Source organism: Anas platyrhynchos, chromosome 6 (genome assembly GCF_047663525.1).
Source record: "Anas platyrhynchos isolate ZD024472 breed Pekin duck chromosome 6, IASCAAS_PekinDuck_T2T, whole genome shotgun sequence".
NCBI classification, from domain to species: Eukaryota; Metazoa; Chordata; class Aves; order Anseriformes; family Anatidae; genus Anas; species Anas platyrhynchos.
In genome coordinates, this window is record NC_092592.1 from 39,847,525 (window position 1) to 39,867,500 (window position 19,976).

Sequence of the window (19,976 nt, forward strand, 5' to 3'; positions counted from 1 at the left end):
ATCATCTAAATCACCTATGAATATCTGATATAACTATTACTTTTGTGCATATAAATAAGGAGAAAATATTTAAATGAAGCTTTTAAAGCATAGGAAAACCTTTGGGTAGACAACAGGCTCCCTACTCAGGTTTTCCCATTTAAAAAATATACCGTGCATTTTAATTGATTGTACCCAAGTGACATCATACTGAATCATCTTGCATATGAACATATTGACCTCTCTGTGGCTTTAATTAAGCTATGATTGCTTTATGATAAGTTTGCTGTGGATTGATAGGTGCGCCAACTGATGTTTAAACTCGACATGCTCCGCGTGTGCATGTAGCTGTGCAAGACAACATGTGCAGGAGAGAGATTAATTCTCTCGTTTGGGGGGGGGTGTTTGTTAGTGTGATAAATACGGATCCTGTCACTAGTGAGCTGGTGTGTATGGGCTGGGAACGACGAGCATGGTGGCAAACAGCAAATTTTGTTCAGTCCCATGGCCGTTGCGTTTCGCTTGTGCCGAAGTGTCACCATTTCACAAGATGATGCAGGGAAAGTTTGTTTAATGCAGGTGATGAAATTTTCATTTTGGTAAACCAGAGGATTTGGAAAATCGGTAATACTTCCATAATAAACAGTTTATCATTAATTTACTAGGGCCTTAGAGAATAAAAATCAGAGCTGTCACCTTATATTAAGTGGCTTGTGATTATTTTTGTATATGTCTGAGTACGTTTATAGGGATAAATATGTGCAGATGCTGAAGGATGCATAGAAAGCTTTGAAAAATGTGAATGTTGTTGACTGTGCAAACAGGAATAGCCTTTTGTAATGGAGACAGCAAAAAGCAAGGGAGAATAGCATTGGTGATGTGGCCCAAAGCCGGGCTTCACAGCTGTCTGCCTTTCACTGCAATCCTATGCTGGTGTCCGTCTGCCTTTTTGGAAGAAAATCGGGGAAGGTGGTTTCCACAGACCTGCAAGAGGTGCACGGTTTGTCATTGGAAGCAACACATCAATGAGCAAATCAAAGGCTGGGTGCTTCAGATGGCCTTTAAGCAGAAATGACTCTTTGAGACAAACAAATGGTCACTGTGGGGTTGGCTGTTGAGGGGACTAGGTTGGGTTGGGTTGACCGTGAGGGTTGGGAACTAGGTTGGGTTGACCATGATGGGAGGACGAGGTGGAAAAAATGAGAAAAATTTGAGTGATGAGAGAGCTTTGGAGAGTTTCAGCAAGTGAGATGGAGAACCTTGTGGGTTTTGGAAGCAACATTGGAGACGTGGGGGAAGGAAAGCGATTTTTTCAGTAGCTTGAGATGTAAAATAAAAGTAAACAAGAGGCCAGGTGACATTTTCCAACTACTGGAAAGTGATCAAATCCTCTACTGTAGGAGCGATCCACTCCTCTTCATGCGATCTCAGCAGTGACAAACTGCCATAAAGGGAAAAAGATTTTAGGGGAAAGCTGTAGAACTGCTTTGAAATGGAGGAAGCAACAAGAGATTAGAAGGCAATGTGATATCTAGTAGTCATGTCTTTGTTAGGTTCTTCTACAAAGCAATGACCAGATCATGGTGTAGAAGAGTGCACAGAGAGTGGGCAAGCAGATGAGGGAAGCAAACAAACTTAAAGGGGAAAAAGGAAAAAATAAAATAAAAAATAAAGGAGGTTAGGAAATACAAGAAATCAAGATAATTGTGATCAGTAAGGCAGAGGTAGAAAACTGCATTCACTGGGCAAATGGAAGGGTAGTCCTGAAGGCCACGACAGTGAGAAAACCCAAAGTTAACCGCATTTCTACGTGAGTGTTTGCTTGCTGTTTGGAGAAAGGAACTTGGTGGCATTGATTTCTTCTGGAATGTTAACAGATATTTGGGGAAAAAATATGTTTTTAAATTTTCTTTCATTTATATGAGGAACAAATGATGAATCAGGATTGTCCTTCTGAAGTCATAAGGTGGTGTCTATGAAACAGCTAAGTCATGCATGCCTCTTACCGAGCAGAAATGCATTGTCCTGTTTTTAACGGAAGATACAATAAAAAAGAGGTATGCTTTGTTCCTTCTCTTAACGATGAGAGCAGCACTTGGTGCTTTCAGGTCCTTAGATGCTCGTGGCTTTTTGTAGGCCAACATAAGTACTCGTTAATGGCTTAGCTTTTTCGATTGTGTTTTGTATCTCAGATCATCCCCTCACCTTCTGCTTCTTTATAGCCCTTAATTTCTCAGGCTCCACAGCCTCCTGATATTTATATCCTTGGTCAGGTTTTGCTACCTCTGAAGGAGATGCTTAACGTCGATGGCTCTCATGGCTGTGTAGTAAAGATTGTAGCTGAGAAATCATCCAATTATTACTCGTGCCTTATGACCAGAGGCTTGCGATGCTAGGGGTGGAGAGCGCCCATCTCCTCCTTGGTGCACAAAACACGCCTGTTTGATCCAGCCTTTCGTTTTCTCAAGAGTAAAGGTTTCTGCTGTTTCCTTGGAGAAACTCTACTCTGGCATAACAAATCCAAGTGCTTGTAGCTCCTGTGCTGTTCACAGCAGATGTTCCTCTTGTAATTTCGTGCTATTATTCCGTTATATTTACTTACCTGAATAATGCTCCTTGATAATTAGAGATTATTCATTTTGAAATCGATAAGCTGTTTAATTACCACTTTTACCTACTGTTTATTAAGATTGCATGCTACATGTTGTCATGTGAAGCTAATTTATTTAATTTTCTCTTAAACCAAATCTCAGTTTTGATAATTTTTGCCCCGTGAATTCTAGAAATTGGAATTTTCTGGAAAAGTCAGAAATAAAAGTGTCACACCAGACCAATTCACATGGAACTGGTAGAAAATGATGTGCTGTATTAGCCAGATACGACAGCCTTTGAGTTTGGAAAGATTAAATTCAAGATGATTTGCTAGGGAAGTCAGTTGTGTAATTATTTGTAGTGTGTGTCATGAGTAGGAATTTATTGCTGTTCAGATAAATTTATACTCTCCCAAATAGATATGGTTTATTTTCCCTTATTCCCAGCACACAGATGTGAGTCTTGCAATGGGGAACAGAAATTTTAGTGCTTTTAATATTCCTCATACTGTGTTTTAGAACAGTTCTGCTTTTTACTTGAACATTCCACTAACAAATTAATACATTTTTCTGTCGACCTCCAGTCTTGTGGAGCTTGCTTCTGCTTGCCTTTGATTGTTTGTGTGCATGTGTGTGTTTATGCTTCTGGTATAAGAAATCTCAAGATCCTCGAGCTTCAGAAGCGGAAAATATTTGTTAAATTTTTCTGATCATTTAAACATCTGAAACACCTTCAGGTTTTTACTGGCTATGTGTTAGAAGTACTGATGGAGTCCTGAGAAAATCCTTCCCTCATTTAGTTTTGTAATGTGGTGAGACCGTTCCTTTGTAGCATTTGCCCATGAAGCAAAACCAGTATAGTAAAAACTTGGACAGGGTAAGGCCGCCTTTGTGGAAAAACCTTTGCTTTTAAAAGCCTGTAATGTAAAAAATGGTGTGGCTGTACTGGTTTTTAGGGCTTGCTTTGTAGCACCAAAATAGTTTTTCGTATCACTTCTGTAGATGTGTATTTAGTCAATGAATGTAATATGTCTCAACTATAGCTGCAGAAATGCTTTCAGAACTGGTTAGTTCATGTAAAAAATATTTTCTTTGATTAACACTGGCCTCTGGGAGTGTGAGAGAATGGATACTTGGATGGAAACTTAAAGCTAAATTATAGTTATCTACAACTGATGGAAGGGATTGATCATTACCTTTATTCTTGTTGGCTTAGCTTAAAATGCAGGTACATTCAATCCATTTCACGAGTGGTATAGAAATTCACTCAGGTAGTTCTTGAATTTTTGAATCACAAGGCTCAGGATGGAACTACTGAGGATTTAGCTTAGCGCAATTTTTGTCGTGCTGTATTACTGAGCTTTGTTTAAAGGAGAGGAACACAGGGCCTGCAGCCTTCTCTGCTGTTAGAAGTAAGATATCATCATTCTGCAAGTTTCTACAGTGACACGGTTGCTAAAACCAATTTTCAGCAACCAAAGTGGCTATTCCTAATAATACCAATTTCAATTTTCAATTTTTTAGCTTTCAATTTTTCCCAAAATTCTCAAATACAGCTCCTATTTACTCTTCTATACCTGGGATGACTTTGAATTTCAGTTCGATTTCTGCCATAGCGTAAGCTCTTTGACTTTTGTCCAGGCCCTCATTTCCTTTCTCATGGTGTTTCATGAATGTTAAGTACTTAAATATTGAGTGTTTCAAGATTGGCAATTGGGAAATACAAATGTGTTTTTCTGTCTCCACCACCTGGCAGGAAGGATGAATTTTTCTGCCCAGCACCGTAAGAGAAGAGTTAGGTGGAGCTCAAATTTCCGTTTTCTGTGCGTGTTCTTTTTCGGTTGTGTTGTTTGGTTTGTGTTTTTTTTTTTTTTTTAGATTTTGTTTTGTTTTTACAAAATATTGGTTTATTGAGAGATGTGTTACCCTCAATTGACATATTGACATTTCCAGGAACTGTGGTTATTGTTTTGAGAAATACAATCCTACACTGACAGATTCCTATCATTATTTGGAACCGTTGCTGAGGGTTAGTGAGACAAGTCTCATAAATAATGAAAGTGAATCATATTGGGGAGAACAGCGGTGAGAAACAGCGGAGTGTACAGTGCTGACACCGGATAATTTTTGTGCAGCCATGACATCATGTGGTGTTAATGTCATGCATTACAGTGGGGACTTTGACTTACGGCACTGAAGCTCTGTGGCGTGGTGGTGATTAACTTGTGTCCCTCTAACTACCCATCGGAGTAATTAGCAGTGCAGGGGATAACTAGGCTAGCGCTCTGTGCCTCCCCACGTACCACGTAGCCTCCCGGGGTGGTTTGCTCGCGCAGCAGACACAAAAGCACTGCCCATGCAGGGAATACACTTGAACGTGGAATATTTTTTGCATGGTTTCTAGTAACCTAAATTTTCTCTCCGCAGTTACACAGACTTTATTATTTGACAGCTGTGGAAGAAGTTTCACACTGGACTGCATCTGATTTGCAGTTTTACAGTGAGCAATTGGCAGCAAAGGTAAAAACGAGAAAGAAGCCCGGTTCTGGAGGAGTTGCATAACGCAAAGGCTCATCAGTGTGACTGTGGCTTGACCTGGTTTTGGTACGTGTTTCTCAAGTTAGCAGAGAGCTCTAATTAACCTCCTGTTAAAATAAGTTAAATCATTTCATTTACTCCGAGCTAACAAATTTCTCCCTGCTGTTATTTCTGGAAGCAGGTAAGTTTAATATCAAATGCCCTTTGCATGCCAGAAATGTGTTTCCATTATTATTTAACCTTATTCCTACAATGATGATGCCCCTGTATGTGCTGCGAAAATGCCAGGCTTGAAGAGAGACTAACATACATTGCCATAATTATTTTAATGAGAGAGAATGGAGAAGACACTTCTCTGCCATCTGTCAACAGAAAGCAGTCATATTGCACGCTAGACTTTATTCACTTATAAATTGTTCCTCAGTACTGAATAGTGAATTCTCTATTACTTCTTCTAGGTCAACAGCATTTATAATCTTCCCTGGTTCTCTGTGAAGTCTACAAATTATTACTCCAAAGACGCTCATTAATTTTGTGGTCTCGCATATCTAAAATTGAAACTTCCACACATTATTTGCTGCTTTGTGTGCTTGTGCCCCTCTGCAACGTTGTACGCACAGAGGGGGCAAATAGGTTGCAGAAGCACGTGAGCAACTTTTTAACGTGAAAATACCGTAATCAATAAATGCTGTAGAAAATGTTGAGGATACTTTGATTTTATTTAATTTATTTCTCACGGGGCTTTTATATTTAAAAAAGAAAACCCATATAATGCAGTTTGCCAGCAGGTGGTTGGAAAACCTGAGGGAGAGGAGGATTGGCAGTTTTTATATTTTTCCATACCATTATTCTCTTGACTGTTTTTACTATTACTTTAGTGGCATGGAATTTGTTTCATACGAAATTACGAAAAGTCAGCAGTTTTATCCACCCGCGTACTAGCCTCCTTGATGATGCTGTGATCCTGCCAACGTAAGACCCCACCATATCACACTTAACATTTTATATATATCTATATAAATGTGATTTTAAAGCCAAAAAGAAGCTATTTTAAAGGCAAAAGGCTGGAGCAGTTGCAAGGTAACACAGTCAGTGTTGTGTGCATGTCTATTCATGAGGTTGCTTGCCTCTGCAGCTGCTCCTCCTTGCCGTTGCGTGATGCACATGCCTTAGGATGAGGGAACCCAGGTTAAGAAGCTCACAAGGTGGACTTCCAGTGAGGAAGAAGACCACTTGGCAGCTTGCAGTGAGCTGAATGCAACTGGCAGCAGGGCAGGGCCATCGTGGTACTAGGTGGGTGTCCAGGGACAGGGAGCTCTGCAGGCACTTCGCCAGAGCAGATACGGAAGTCGTGTGGTTGCAGCTGTGGGTGCCTTCAACATTTCCTGTCAGTAACCTGCTGAATTTAGTGCACAGAAATCCACCAGGCTGGACTTTTTTTTTAGCTCTGCTCCAAGCCGTTGGAGACTGTATGGGTTTTTCCATGATTCAGAAGCGCCTCATTCACTTTCATTCTATGGTTAGCATTAGGGGTAGATCAAAAAGAATTTCTCATGAAAAGGCCAGAACTTCCAAATATTTTTAAGCAGTACGACCATTCCCACCATTAACTATTTTCTAAAAATAAGTTGCTGCAAGTCACTCCCACATCTTTCTGCATGTTCGTACCGATTAATAACTGCTGGGAAGGTCTTTGTTCTCCTCAGTGCTCCGAGGTTATTTTTCCTTCTCTTAACGGGACTGCAGCAAGAGCTGAGCCAAGGGAGGAGGAGGAGGGAAGTGTCTCTGTTCCCAATTCCTTTTACCCTCTGAAGAAGGCGAGGGGTCTGGGAAACCTGTGTTTTGGGTGGTTGCAGTCTGTACCCCGCAGCCCTTGGTGCTGGGGCAGCATCGTGCCTTGGCGCAGGCTTTGACCCATCCTTGCCCTTTCCCCCCCTCACACCACAGCTCCAAGTGGCAGAACTGTTCTATAGGCAAATATCACTGCCTTTCTTAAACATTTTTGAAAACACCGCGTTATATAAGTTTTTTTCATGCTCCTGCTGTTCCTGTTTAGAATAAGGCTGTGATGCTCAAAGTCTTGAAGTGAGCGTGATTTGCATTCAAAGACTTGGTGATATTGATACTTCTCAAAATACTCGCCCAGCTCAAGAACAGTTGATATTTATCTGCAGCTTCAAGTTGCTCTGTGTGGAATCAGAAAGGAAAAAAAAAAAAAGAAGAAAAAAAAAAAGGAGAAAAAAAGTGAAACTAAAGGTTTGCTGTTTTGCTTTTCCAGTAAGTGTACAGAAAGATTTGAAAAGCGAAACTGACTCATCATGTACTGAAATGTGCTGGAAGAGAATTAAAACTTTGTGAAACAAATATATGAAAAAATGCAATTTTCAAACTGCTTTTAAATTTGCCTCATTTAACGACAGTTTAAAATAAAACTGCAGTATCACTTTATTGTAATATAAATCAAAATTACCATGAGCTGCTTCAAGCAATCCTGCTGTGTTTTCAGATGGGTGCTGCAGTTTGAAAACCAGGGTATAGCGACACTGATTATTTTTTTCAGCTCTCTGATTGTGAAATGTGAATCTTTTTCTTACTTTCCCTGCTCAGCCACCACAAATCAGACTTTTCATAGACTGTGTGATATTAATCTCCATGGGGTGGACACCTCTATGCAGGTGCTATAGCTCTCCCCCTCCTCCAGTTAATTCGGGTTTTAATCTCACTTCCTTTGATTTATTTACTTATGTCATGTGTAATGTGTCTGGCTTCTTGCCCTCGCTCTGCTTTCCCTCTTGTATACATTCGATGCATTCTTGCTGTTTCATTGTTGTCTTCACCTCTTGCTTTTCTTCCTTGGGATACACTTGTTTGATGTTGTGTTCTCCGGTGATGAATTTCCTACGGTTTGCTTACTCTGGTTTAACTTTCTGATGTGTTATTACACAAATTGCTTTTGGTGTTTGCTTCAGTTGAAGCATATGAATCAAAATAATGATGCTCGTGATGCAGGAAAATACGGGCTCCGGCGTGGTGATTCTTTATTTTGTTAAATTTCCCTAATCACGTCGTGACCCCGGTTCTCTTCCTGCTACAGCTTCCAAGTGCGTTTGTATGCAGTCCTGCTCCGATCCCTCAGTGGGCTGTCATGAAGTTTATTCACTCTGAGAATATAAGATTTTGATGGAAGAAAGGGCAAAAGGAGACTAAGAACAATAATATGGCTTCATGGATTCTGCCACTAAATGGCAACGTTCATATCATCTTTGGCAGAACGAGGATGTTTATGCAGGTAATGACGTGTACAGCTGCGTTAGATGTAACGTTTCACAGATGTGTAAACCCTGTGCTGCAAAGAATGAAGCACCCCCTGTTCTGAGGGGCGTTGAAGAGGAATTCACATGGACAGGCTGTAGCACCCTCGTCTGGTATGGATTTTGTCTTTTGCCCCCAGAGCGCTTGGCAGAGGCTGTGGTCAGAAGAGGCACTGGGCTGGGGTCGGAGAATGCATCGAATGCCTTGGTCAGGCTCCTGTAGTGTCCAAAAGGTTTGGTGACCTCTGCCATCAAAGCTTAGTAGGCAGTAATTTCAAAGCTGGGTTGTTTCATGTGACAACCTAGATTGAAGAGCTTGGTGTGTCATATACACAGGGTAAGAAGGAAAAATGCCATTACCATCATAGGCGAACTTGCTTAAAAGCTTTACGGGTGGAATAGAATAACATGAATTCTCCAGCAGCAAAACAAAACCAGCGTGTTGCAAAGCACAAAGTGAATGCCATTTTGCAGGCAGGCACCGTGCCTCTCTGGTTTCTTTGACTTGAAGTGGACCTGTAATCTAATTCAAGCAAATGTGGTTTGGGGTTTGAATCTACAAAGCTGAAAAACACTGGTAGCATTTTCCTAAATACACGCAAACAAAACCTGAAAATTTTTGAGAAAAAAAGGTGTAGAGATGACTTGTCGGAAAAGCTATGCAGTGCTTGCTGCTTGCTTATTGTTGTCCCAGCTCCTGCAGGAGGTCAGAAGTGGGGCTGGAGCAGGCAGGAGCAGCAGCAGGGCCGGGTTTGTGCCCATCACTTCCACAGCCAGGATCCAGCTGCCTCCTGGTTTGTGCCTGGGCACAGCACCAGTGTTCAGTAGAGTCCCAGCCCACAGGATCTGGATGCCAGGAGATACAGTTGGTCTGACTGATGGAGAGGTGCCGAAGATCTTTTTCTTGATTATATTTTCCAAATTACACTAAATATAAAAATCCCAAATATTTCACAGTAAAGCACAGTAAGGGGAGGAGCGTGGTGTTTACGCATGGCACACTGAGTGCTTCACAAGTTAAAGGCCTGCCTTGATAAGGTGCTTCCTTCCTATCTGAAACAGCAGAGGGGGTGGCTTCAACCCCTAGGACACTGCCCTTATCTCCACTAAACACCAAGAAATTAACTAGTTACCTAATAACTAAGTATTTTTTTAAAATAGAATTTGTGAAAGTATTTCATCATAATCATTATTTAGTCATTTTCTCTGTTGCCAGTGTGCTTAACTGATTTAGTGGTTTGATGGTGAAGCCGTGCAATTTTTATTTTTTAAACCTGTCCGAACACCTCTGCTCCACTGGCCTTAGTTAAATTTCTCAGTACTTCCTTGCAGAGGAAATAAGATCTGTTTATCATCTACTCAAATGCCTATATCATTATTCAAGCTACACTTCTGAGGTCAAAGATAGTATCACGTTTTCAGCAGTACAGCCGTGGATGATCCAATGTGAGCACCAGTTTTCCTAAAGTAAAAGCAAAGTTTATTTTTTATAAGGCAAAAATGGGAGAAGATAGCAAACTTAGAGTTAATTAGATTATTTAAAGTTAACATCAGGGCTTTTGGTTAGAGCAAAGGCAGAGCCCAAGTTCATTTTGGTTGCAGGGGTTAAGCGAGATGAAAATCTCACCTTGTCCGTCTCCGTGCTGCTGCCAGACTGTCTGTCTGTCGGACCCTCATTACTTCACAGGAGACAAGTCTACAGTAAAACAGGGCAGAAGGTTTTTCTTTGTCCTATATACTTGAATATTTCAACAAACCTGGGTGGCTTTCTGGTTATTTTTCAGTAGTCTTGCATTCCTTTTCCTGCTCTATGGTCTGCTCAAAGTTTGGTGTTTAAGCAATGCTTTTGCCCAGTTTCATTGAACGTGTTTTAAAGTCTAACACCCAACTGTTAAAATTATTGCATCTTTTCCTTGAACACCTTGCCAAGTAAAATCTCATTACCATGCAAATAGAAATAGTTCCTATTGCCATGCAGACAAAATGTTACTGTACAGATTACAAATTCTTGAACCATAGCATAGTGCTAAACATTACATTTATAACAAATGTAACTTATACACAAGAAAGTACAGTTTGATTGTCTAGGAATGAGTAGGAAATGTCAGTCTGAGTCCTGATATTTTACCAACTTAATTCATATCGCAGCACAGCAGTAAGTACATCTAATAGCATAAATATGATGCCGTTGTTAACAGTTCATGTGTTGTAATCTTTGGTGATGATGGTTGAGGATGTAGATATAAATAACATTTTATTTCCTTGAAGGCACCAACTGTATCTTACAATGCTGACATTTAGGAAAGGTTTGTTTGGCGTGAGCAAGCAGACTTGACAGCAAGCAACTGTTCAGGTTTTGTGTATGTGATTTTCATGTATGGAAAACACTTATTTTGTGGGTTCTGTGTAAGTATCTGTTGAAAATTTGGGCCTTGGGATCATCAGACTGTACTCCTGTTTAAAGATCAATTTACAGTTACGAAGTACAGTTGTGTGAATTTCAGAAAAATGGTCACTTCATACAAGTGACCTGAACCATATGCTTAGTGATTTTAAATCAGTTTGTAAAGTCAAATACTTTATTTAATACCTAATTAAGAGTAATTTATTGGCAATGAATGGACAGTAGTTTTGTTTAGAAAGTATAACCATTTCTTTGGACAGAAGTTTGAATGATTTCCAAAACGTCAACCACCTTTTTTTTTTTTTTTTCTATTTATTCTTTTTAGGAAAAATGATTTTGTATGCAAACAATCACCAGTTCTTCTACTGGTGTCTAGGCCATAATGTAAATATTTTAACTGTCTGTCTTTGCCGTTCAAAACACTAGAAATATGTAATTCATCCAAAATAAATACGCAATTTTGAAGCCGATTTTCAACCATATGACTTTGAGGAGGTACTGGAAACAAGCCAGTGACTTCTCATCTTGTAGTTCCCAGAATTAATTTCCTAAGAAGTGCAAAAGGCTACAATGCAAAATTAATTCAATCCACACTAAATGTTTGCATTTGCCAGTCATGTTCCACTCTTTTTAGAAATATTCATCCTGAATTTTCTGCGATTGTTTACTGTCTCTTTCCTGCAGGATAAAAACAAAAATCAAAAGCCACGCATCTTATAAAAAGATGGTTTCCCAGGTTTGATGACATTTGTTCCTTGTTTGAAAGGGGGAAATTCCAATGTGTTTGGTACCCAACATTGTTATAAGAGGAGAGCTGTGCCCCTGACTTGCTCTGCTGACCCGTCTTTTCCAACAACTTGTCCAAGAAACCAATGCTTTGCATTGCATTTTTCTTGAACAAGGCTGTTCTTTCCCAAAGCATCTCCCCTGTGTTCTGTTCTAACTTAATCGTTAGGGAGATATTTTTATCTAGCTACAGTACACCTCATGGTTGCTTTTCAAAAAGGGATTTCAGGTAAGCAGAATATCCTTGCATGCAGAAGGTCAATTTTCTGTACATTGAAACAGGACCGAATTAAATGAACAAAAATCTGCCAAAAAAAAAGAGGAATTTAGATACTCTGTTAAACTCAATTAAAAACATGCTCTAAATCTTTTGTCCCACTCTGCTAAATGAAGGTTTTGGTCTTACACAAGTGATTACTGTTCCAATAAAATCAAATGTTATTTTAAATGATTTTCAGAATATTTTCAACATCTCCAACTGTTAGCCTAGGTTTGAGATGTATAATACAACCTCATCCCTGATAAGAATTCTCTGCTAAGCTGTATTACAATAACAGATTTTACTGGGGGAAAATGGCTAAATAGATGAGTTTTCTTCAGCTGTAAATACATGATATAAGAAAAAGCCCTTTGCATTTTTGGAGAATCCTCTTTGTAACAGAGTCACAGTTTGAAGTTCTGGATTTGATAACTGCAGATATTAATATGGGTTAGGAAGTCAGAAATCGCTGTGAGAGTCTTGTCCTCTTGAATCCCCAGTGCCAGAATATTTTTCTGGGAAGCAAAATTGCCTTTTTCATGAAAGAGTCAGAGTGTCACCAACTATGGATGAGTGCTATCAGTTGTCTCATGAGACTGTTTCATGGAATTTTTATTCTTGCCTCCAAACTGTGGCACAGTTCCCTCTTCACCTCTCAAATTGAATGAAATAAGAAGCTTTCTGTCTTAACATTTCAAAATCCTCCAGTACTTCCAGTCCCTCTTTGTCAGACACACTTGGGTATTTTTCTCCTTTTTATTGACTAAAAATAACTAGAGGCGTTATCCTCTGGTATGAGGCTTGTTGACTAAGTATTCCACGTGAATTACGGCTGTCCTCCACTGAGGAACCACCAAGGAATCGTCCACCCTTCCGAATGCACAATTGTAGACAGTCCTCAGTTTTTCCCACTATTCAGTTGATACGAAACAACCACAAGAGTTTGATTTTTTTTCTATCACCTCTTAGTTGTAGATTTTTCTGTAAAGTATCTGATGGACAGTATAAACCCGTCTATACATCTAACATCTGAATTTTTCAGTTCCTTCCGTAGACGCTTGGTTAATGGTAACTGCACTTGTGCACACTGTTCACATGGTCTGCAGTTCGTGCTTGAGCTTCTTTTATTTCTGCCATTTGAGACCAGCATTGAGCATGAGATTCGGTAGAGATTTATTTCCTCCAACAAATGAGGTGTTTTTAGATAAATAACTGAAGCTACAGAAGTATCTGATACCAGACAAAAAGTTTGTTTTCTAAGTCAAATGGCCACATTCTTCAGCACGCAGCTGGGTCCCCATAGCTTTGCATTGTTGGATCCTTTCTCTTGGAGAGGCATTGAATTAAAGCTTTACCTTCCCAAGAGAGCAAAACTCTCTTACCCTTTAGATCTTTAAGTTACATCTGTTGACCACTAATAACCCTTAAGTCTCTTTGGCCAGAACAGTTTTAGTTTAGAAAAGATTATTCAAATCTATAAACAAGATTTATTTCATATACATTCCAGCAATATTAATGACTTCCTGTAATTAAACTTTTATATTTATTTTGGTTCAAATGAGTGCTGTAGTAATAATAAGACGCAAAAGTCTCCTAATCTCCTCCACAGGCAGAAACTCCTCTTCAGGCTGTCAGAAAATATTTCCCCCTGAAGTATGTGCTTAACTCTGACCTCTGGTAGGCAAGAACCAATGCAATGAAGGTGAAAGGAGAGAATTTCCAAGTTCAAGGTTTATCAAAGAATGGGTTATGGGTATCTCTTCAGTGAAAGCCATGCTACGTAATACGACTGTGTCCCAGCTGTGCCAGCTGGTGGTGGCATCTGAAGAGGAAGCTCCAGTTGTTCAGGGGTGTTGGCTGCTGGTGCAAGTCATAGTAACTAACATTACAAGTCTGTAGGAAGAACTCTGGCTTTTCCTGCAAGCAGCTTCATTAAAATTCTGATCTGTGTCCCATAATCACTTGGGCTATGATCACAAATAATAGAAACGTCTGATTAGCTGTGTTGGACAAAAAATACCATCCTAGGCTTCCCCTGCTCCTCAAACAGATAAATGTTGGAAGATAATGTGATGTTGGAACCTGATGGCAACAAAGAAAGAGTGTAAATGGTTTTTCCAATACTCTTTTGTGGGAGGAAGGTGGTTTTAAGAAACCCAGCTTTCAAGAATGGGAAGTAATGTTTTCTTTCCAATTTTGCTATGGCCATGTACAGATATAGAACTGGAAAGCTCGGTATCCTGCGCTGCTGTAAGCCTACATCATAAATAGAGCAGAATATCAGACATAAAAAGCAATGAACCAAGTATTTTTAATAGCTGGAAGTGTCTATATTTACAGTTGTGTATAGACAGCTGAATCGAAAGTAAATTTTTATAATTATGCACCTCTGAAAAATAAAATCCAAGTGTAAAACCTGGCATGCTCTTAACTATAATAGTGTGAAAAACACTGTTCTGAGGAGACAAAAATATGTATTGGTGCATTTTGGACTATTCCCATATGACCTGCACAGGCAACATGAGAAGTGGCAGCATAACTGTAAACAGAGAGGCCAAGGACCCTGTGCCTCTGCTTCGCAAGCTGCTCCAAACACCAGTGTTGTTATTCACAGAAAAAATTACTGTTAAAAAAACACTTCGTAAAGTTGTAATAAATCCAACAGACTGAGCGTCTCTTCCTTGGTATGTTAGATGGAGGCTGTATATTAAATAAAATCTCCAGTATGCTTTGGTTTGCTTTATTTTGAGAGTCTGAGATTTAAATCCCACAGTTCCTTTGTGAATATGTGTGGTTTTTTCACAGTATGAAGGATTTGTGCTTCTCACCAGCTATCAAATAGTTTTAGCCATTTTTGGTTTTGGGGGCCAGGGGGAGGTTGGAAGACTTAAAGTACATCAGCACCTTTCAGCGTTGATAAAGCAATTGCTGTGTTTTCCAGTTCTATTCATTCCAGTATCAAATAGGTGTATTCCAGTGTAAAATAATAAATTCTGTTTCTTGAAGGAAGGAAGTTTTCCTTTGTCTCCATAGGAAAGGTACCGAAATGTTGGGTTTGCCCTTCAGGACAGTTAGATGGGTTCAGTGTAACTAAATAACATTGATTAATGCATCCTAAAACTTCTAACTGCTATGAAAGTTAGAAATATTGTTAAATCTTCCCATGGCTTTCAGTTTTAAGGAGAAAATTCATGTCTTTTTAGGCTCTGTAAAATAGATTCTGGTTTATCATACAGATTCAGATATTGGTACAGCTTGCCGAAATGTTGCAAGTCTAGTTGAATTATTTGTAGAGGTCTGACACTTAGCAGTTCCTCAATATCCTCAAAAAGATCCTCAAGAAAATGGTATAACCAGGATAAAAAGGACCCCCAAATTTACAGATCCTTGTCTCTATTCCTCAGTCCTAAGGTCATCTCACAAAAAGCTGTCTGTACAGACCTTCTATGTTCTTAATGTATTTGTATACCTGTGCTGTTCTGACTTCTGGTTTCATGCATCTATTTTTATGTTTTTTATAAAAGTATTTTGAACGTATAATAATTGGGAAGAAACTCACTACATGTAAGAAACTTTTCCCAAGGTAAACTCATTTTTATGTGGATTGACGATTGCTATTTCCTGATTTCTGGGCATGAAATAAGCTTATCTTCACGTGGCAATTCTCAAAGATTCATTACAGAAAATTATTTTGACTTCCTTTGCCCTAATCCCACTTACATAAAAAGAAGGAATACTATATGCTTAGAATATTCGTGGAGTAGTAATAAATTTCTATCTGCATTGAACATGGGAATTTAAAGAAACAAATCACTCCTTTCCTCCCAACATTATTTAATAGGAGAGGATTTGTAGTATTAGGGGTTTGTTTTTCATTTAAACTTGTGTAAGGCAAAAGGAGAGTTCCACCTTTAAATGTCAGAGCAATGAAGTGAATTTGTTTTTATTATGGTGGCTATGTAAGAGCTTCAGATATAAGAAATACCATAGTAGTGTTCAGATTAATTACTAAATCTGGTATTTCCAGTAACTAAGGTTAATCTCTTGTGCCATGCTGTACGTATAAAGCCATGTATCATATAGGTAGAGCCAAGATAGAGCAGTGGTTGAGCACGACTGAAGACTGATAAAATACCAATGAGTGCAGTTGTTGAGCTGAAATACTTCCTGGAAATTTCCTACTTCCCTATAATGGTGTAATACTGAATGTGCTTCAAAAATCTTGTTCTGCGTAAGGTTTTGCAAGCCTTACTCATTTTGAATACGTGTTCTGATCACCTCAAATGAAAAGTCAGAGAGTTTGCACACTGGCACTTTTAATTCTCTTCTTGCTAACAGCCAATTAAGAGCTTTGTCGTAAATATGATTTTTTTCATTAAAAAAAATCACTAGACTTCAAACCTGGGTAGCAAGTCCCCCTAGGACAGGGCATTCCCAGCAGTGGGCAGAGTAAAGCATCAGTGGATAAGGACGCCTGAACTCCTCAGGCACCTGTTTGGGGACAAATACAGCAAAACGGAGTTCCAACAAGCTGACATTTTTGTGATGTGGAACAGGGAAGGGAGAAGCTCTCCGATTTTTACTCTGTTGTAGTGGCACTGGGTCATGGCACAGAGCTGTAAGATACAATAAGCATGAGGGGCTATGGAAGCGATGGTGTATGATCCTAAAGAAGCAGCAGGAAAATCTGCCAAATGAAAGCAGGGCCCTTCAAGAAAATACGCTTTAATATGCAGAGATGATTTAAGGCAAAGCTGTTAAGGTCCATCACCCTAATCAAAGAGGAGGGGAAGTTTCAGCGTAAGGAGGGGCAGAAGTTCAGCGAGAGCTGCGAGGCTCTGAATGCAGAAACCTCCACACGAGAAGGAAATGGGAACCAGGAACAGTACTGACACAGAAGGACAAAATAAGGAAGTAAGGCACAAATAAGCTGGAACTAGCACGAGATGTACAGAAATCGATTGGTAAGTACATTAGTAACAGGAGGAAGACCAAGTAAAGTGTTTGGTCTGCTACTTGAGGGAAGCAGGGAGCTATTAGCAAATGAGACTGAAGTGTTCAATGACTTTTTGCATTTGTTTTCAATTAAAAAAAAAATCAAAAGTGAGCAGATGGTTAGCACAATTAATACTAGCCGAAAAGGGATAAGATCTCAGCCTAGGAGATCTAGAGTCCTGCATGTTTTTAAAGGCCTGATGATTTTAATCTGAGGATACTTAAGGGACTGGCTAAAGCACTTGCAGTCACACTAGCAGAGAGTTTTGAAAATTCACAGAGGCTGGAATCAGATCTCTGATCAAAAGGGAGAAGCACATAGCCTTTCACTTTAGCAGAGAGGCTTGGGTAGAGTATAAAACTATCTGGGAAATGATAGATGTTTATTTTCCTTTGTTCTAAATATATTTAAGCACTGGGATGGTGATGAGGAAGGGTGCAGCAACCTTCATTGGGCTGGCAAATTCTGGTGGTATCCATTTACTATTTGCATATCGGGCTTTTCACAATAAGTGAGAAGATGTTTTGATTTTTAGTAGGACTTTAGACATCCTCAGATGGCATTCTTGCCATCGCCTGGAGAAATGTCTTGAGGTAGCACAGCTGCTAAATTTGCAGGTGGCATCAAGCTGGGAGGGAATGCAGGTGTAATACAAGACAGAGTTGGTGTCCAAAATAATTCTCACAGGTGAGATAATAAATAAAGGCGAGGCAGTTGAAGGTTGTCAAATAACAATCAAGGCTGTATCGGGACTAATCAGTGCCAAGTGCAAGACAGGCAGCTCCCCGGTAGGATGCCAGTGGGAAGGGGCATGCGGGCGGTCAGTGTGGGCATACGAAAAGCCAAACGTGAGTCAGTGAAATCCTGCTGGCGTTACAGTAGGGTGCTCTGTCCTGAGACATATACAGAGAAATATGCTCAAGTGAATCAAATTGAAATTAAATCAGTAGTGGTTTCTGTTAAAGCCATGATCAGGACTAGAGTCTGTGGTGTATAAAGTGGAAGAAATCACCTCTTGAGATGTCTGTGCCGAAGAGGACAGGAAGAAGGATTTAAAGTGCAGCAAGAGAGCTCCTGACAGGCTTTCACAAAACCTTTGCTGAAGTTCTGAAGCAAATTGTCCAAAAAGATTGTAAAGCCAAGGGAAGCTTATGGGAAGAAGCCGAACACGTCTGCCGGGAAAGGCATAAGTGCATTTGATTCTGCACTGGGATGGCTGCTTTGGCAGAAGACTCTGGAGCCATTTTTCCAAAAGCCTTAGTTTTCTGTAATTGAGCGTTTGCTGTGTTTACTTAATTGTTTGGATCAGTGTCATCCAGGGGTTAGTTAGTTGGAATTGCTTTGATTTTTATTTTTTTTTTATCATTGAGATAACATTTTTCTGAACCAAAAGTGCAATTTTTTGACTAGGCTGCAATTATATTTGGAATTTAACTTCCTAGCTGTTAACCCCTCTGCAAGGAAGCTCAAAAGTTTTAAGTAGCATAAAAAAAAAAATCAAGGAGACACTGTAAGAGAAATTGTTTTATGAGGTTATAGTGCTAGTGATTACTTACTACATACAACTTAGGAAATGTGACTTGAAGTGTAGGCAACACAACTGTAAAGTATCTGGTGTTTAGGAGCATGCAGAGTTATACTTAAAATTAGGGATGTATACTTTATGATAGATTACTACATACATCACTGGATAACTAGTTTACTTTCTGGAGTTACTGTGCATATATACTAGTAGTAGATAATACTGCCATAAAGTGAAGTGCATAGAAAGTGTGTTCTATGTAGAATTATGGAGCCTAGCACAAATAAATACTCTGCCTTTCTTTATCATCAGTATTAAATGCCTCGTGATTTCCATACTGTCACTGAAAGAATTTGACTTTTAAAGCTTTTAACAGTCTTACCAGTGTCTTTGGTTTATCTGGTTGATCATCCAGCCCAATAATACTACTTACTGTTGCAGTGAGGTTCCACACAGGCAGAGTCTTGAGTTGGTTCAACCACAAGTAAAGGTAGCAGCACTTATAACTGTGATAGGGAGTACTGGGAGAGACTATATGCACGCATAATCTAGTATTGGTCAGCATCGTGGTGTTTGGGAAGCTACGAGAAAATATTCTGCAAAGAATGATAAACAGCTCCTCTGTTCCTATAGGTAAGTTTTACATCTGCCCTGGCAGAAAATGCAAAGAAACCAGGGAAGGCAGAGGTGTGGGGGCAAGGCAAAGACAGACGTGCATCTGTCTTCATGGGTTGTGTTTAGGTGCCTTCTGAGCTTCCTTTTCTGCTTGTTGAGCCAATTGGAAAACTATTCATTGCTGTAATTAGGATACATGTTTTTAAATGAAATTAACCAAATGAGGTAAACATCTGTATTGCTTCTCCCAAACCCAGACATTTTTCCTGCTGCCTCTTCAGGGGGATCGGCAGTGGACATCATCCTTCTTTAGTCCAGTGTAATGTTGCCTTATTTAGAAATAAATTACTTACATCTTTGTACCTTTTAGTTGATTTTTACCTTGTTCTGAGCTTGAGGGCCTTTGTTTCCTGTACTGCAACTTGATCTGCTGCACTTCTACTGTATTGTTTAAACCAAAGAAAAATTTGTGATAGTTCTGTCTAAAATAAGAGAGATTCTCTTTGTATAGCCTGAGGCTCAAGAGTCTTTATTTGTGCTGCTGTACCCCATGCCAGGCCAAGCACTTCATTCTGCAGCGTTCTCTTAATTTATTACCATGTCCAACATTGCTTCATCCACATACTTAATTGTCATAGATTTTGTTATATTCTGTAAAAGCGTAAAAAGTGCTGGACAGAAAACTGAATCATAACGACCCCACCAATCTTAGGCTCATCCATTCGCGTGTTCAACATGATTTTTCAAGTATTATCTGTCAGCCAGCTTCCACCGCATACGCCCCAGTAATTCTGTGTCACCCGAACTGGTCTTCAGTGACTTTCTGATGGCGTTCGGTCAAGTGTCTGGGTGAGATCATCAACTGGATTGTCCTTCAAAGAGTCTCCAGATTTACTTAACACTTGAGCTCTCGTCCACAAAACTATCTTGACTAGAAAGGCTTTTTTAATTCGTTTTGCTGTGGATATTAGAGCT

At 39.6% G+C, this 19,976-nt stretch overlaps 1 protein-coding gene across 12 annotated transcripts in view; it reads left to right on the top strand.

The window, feature by feature from the left end:
* The window catches only part of MGMT (O-6-methylguanine-DNA methyltransferase), a 163,583-nt gene that overhangs the window by 49,341 nt on the left and 94,266 nt on the right, over positions 1-19,976 (top strand). The window lies entirely within an intron of this gene.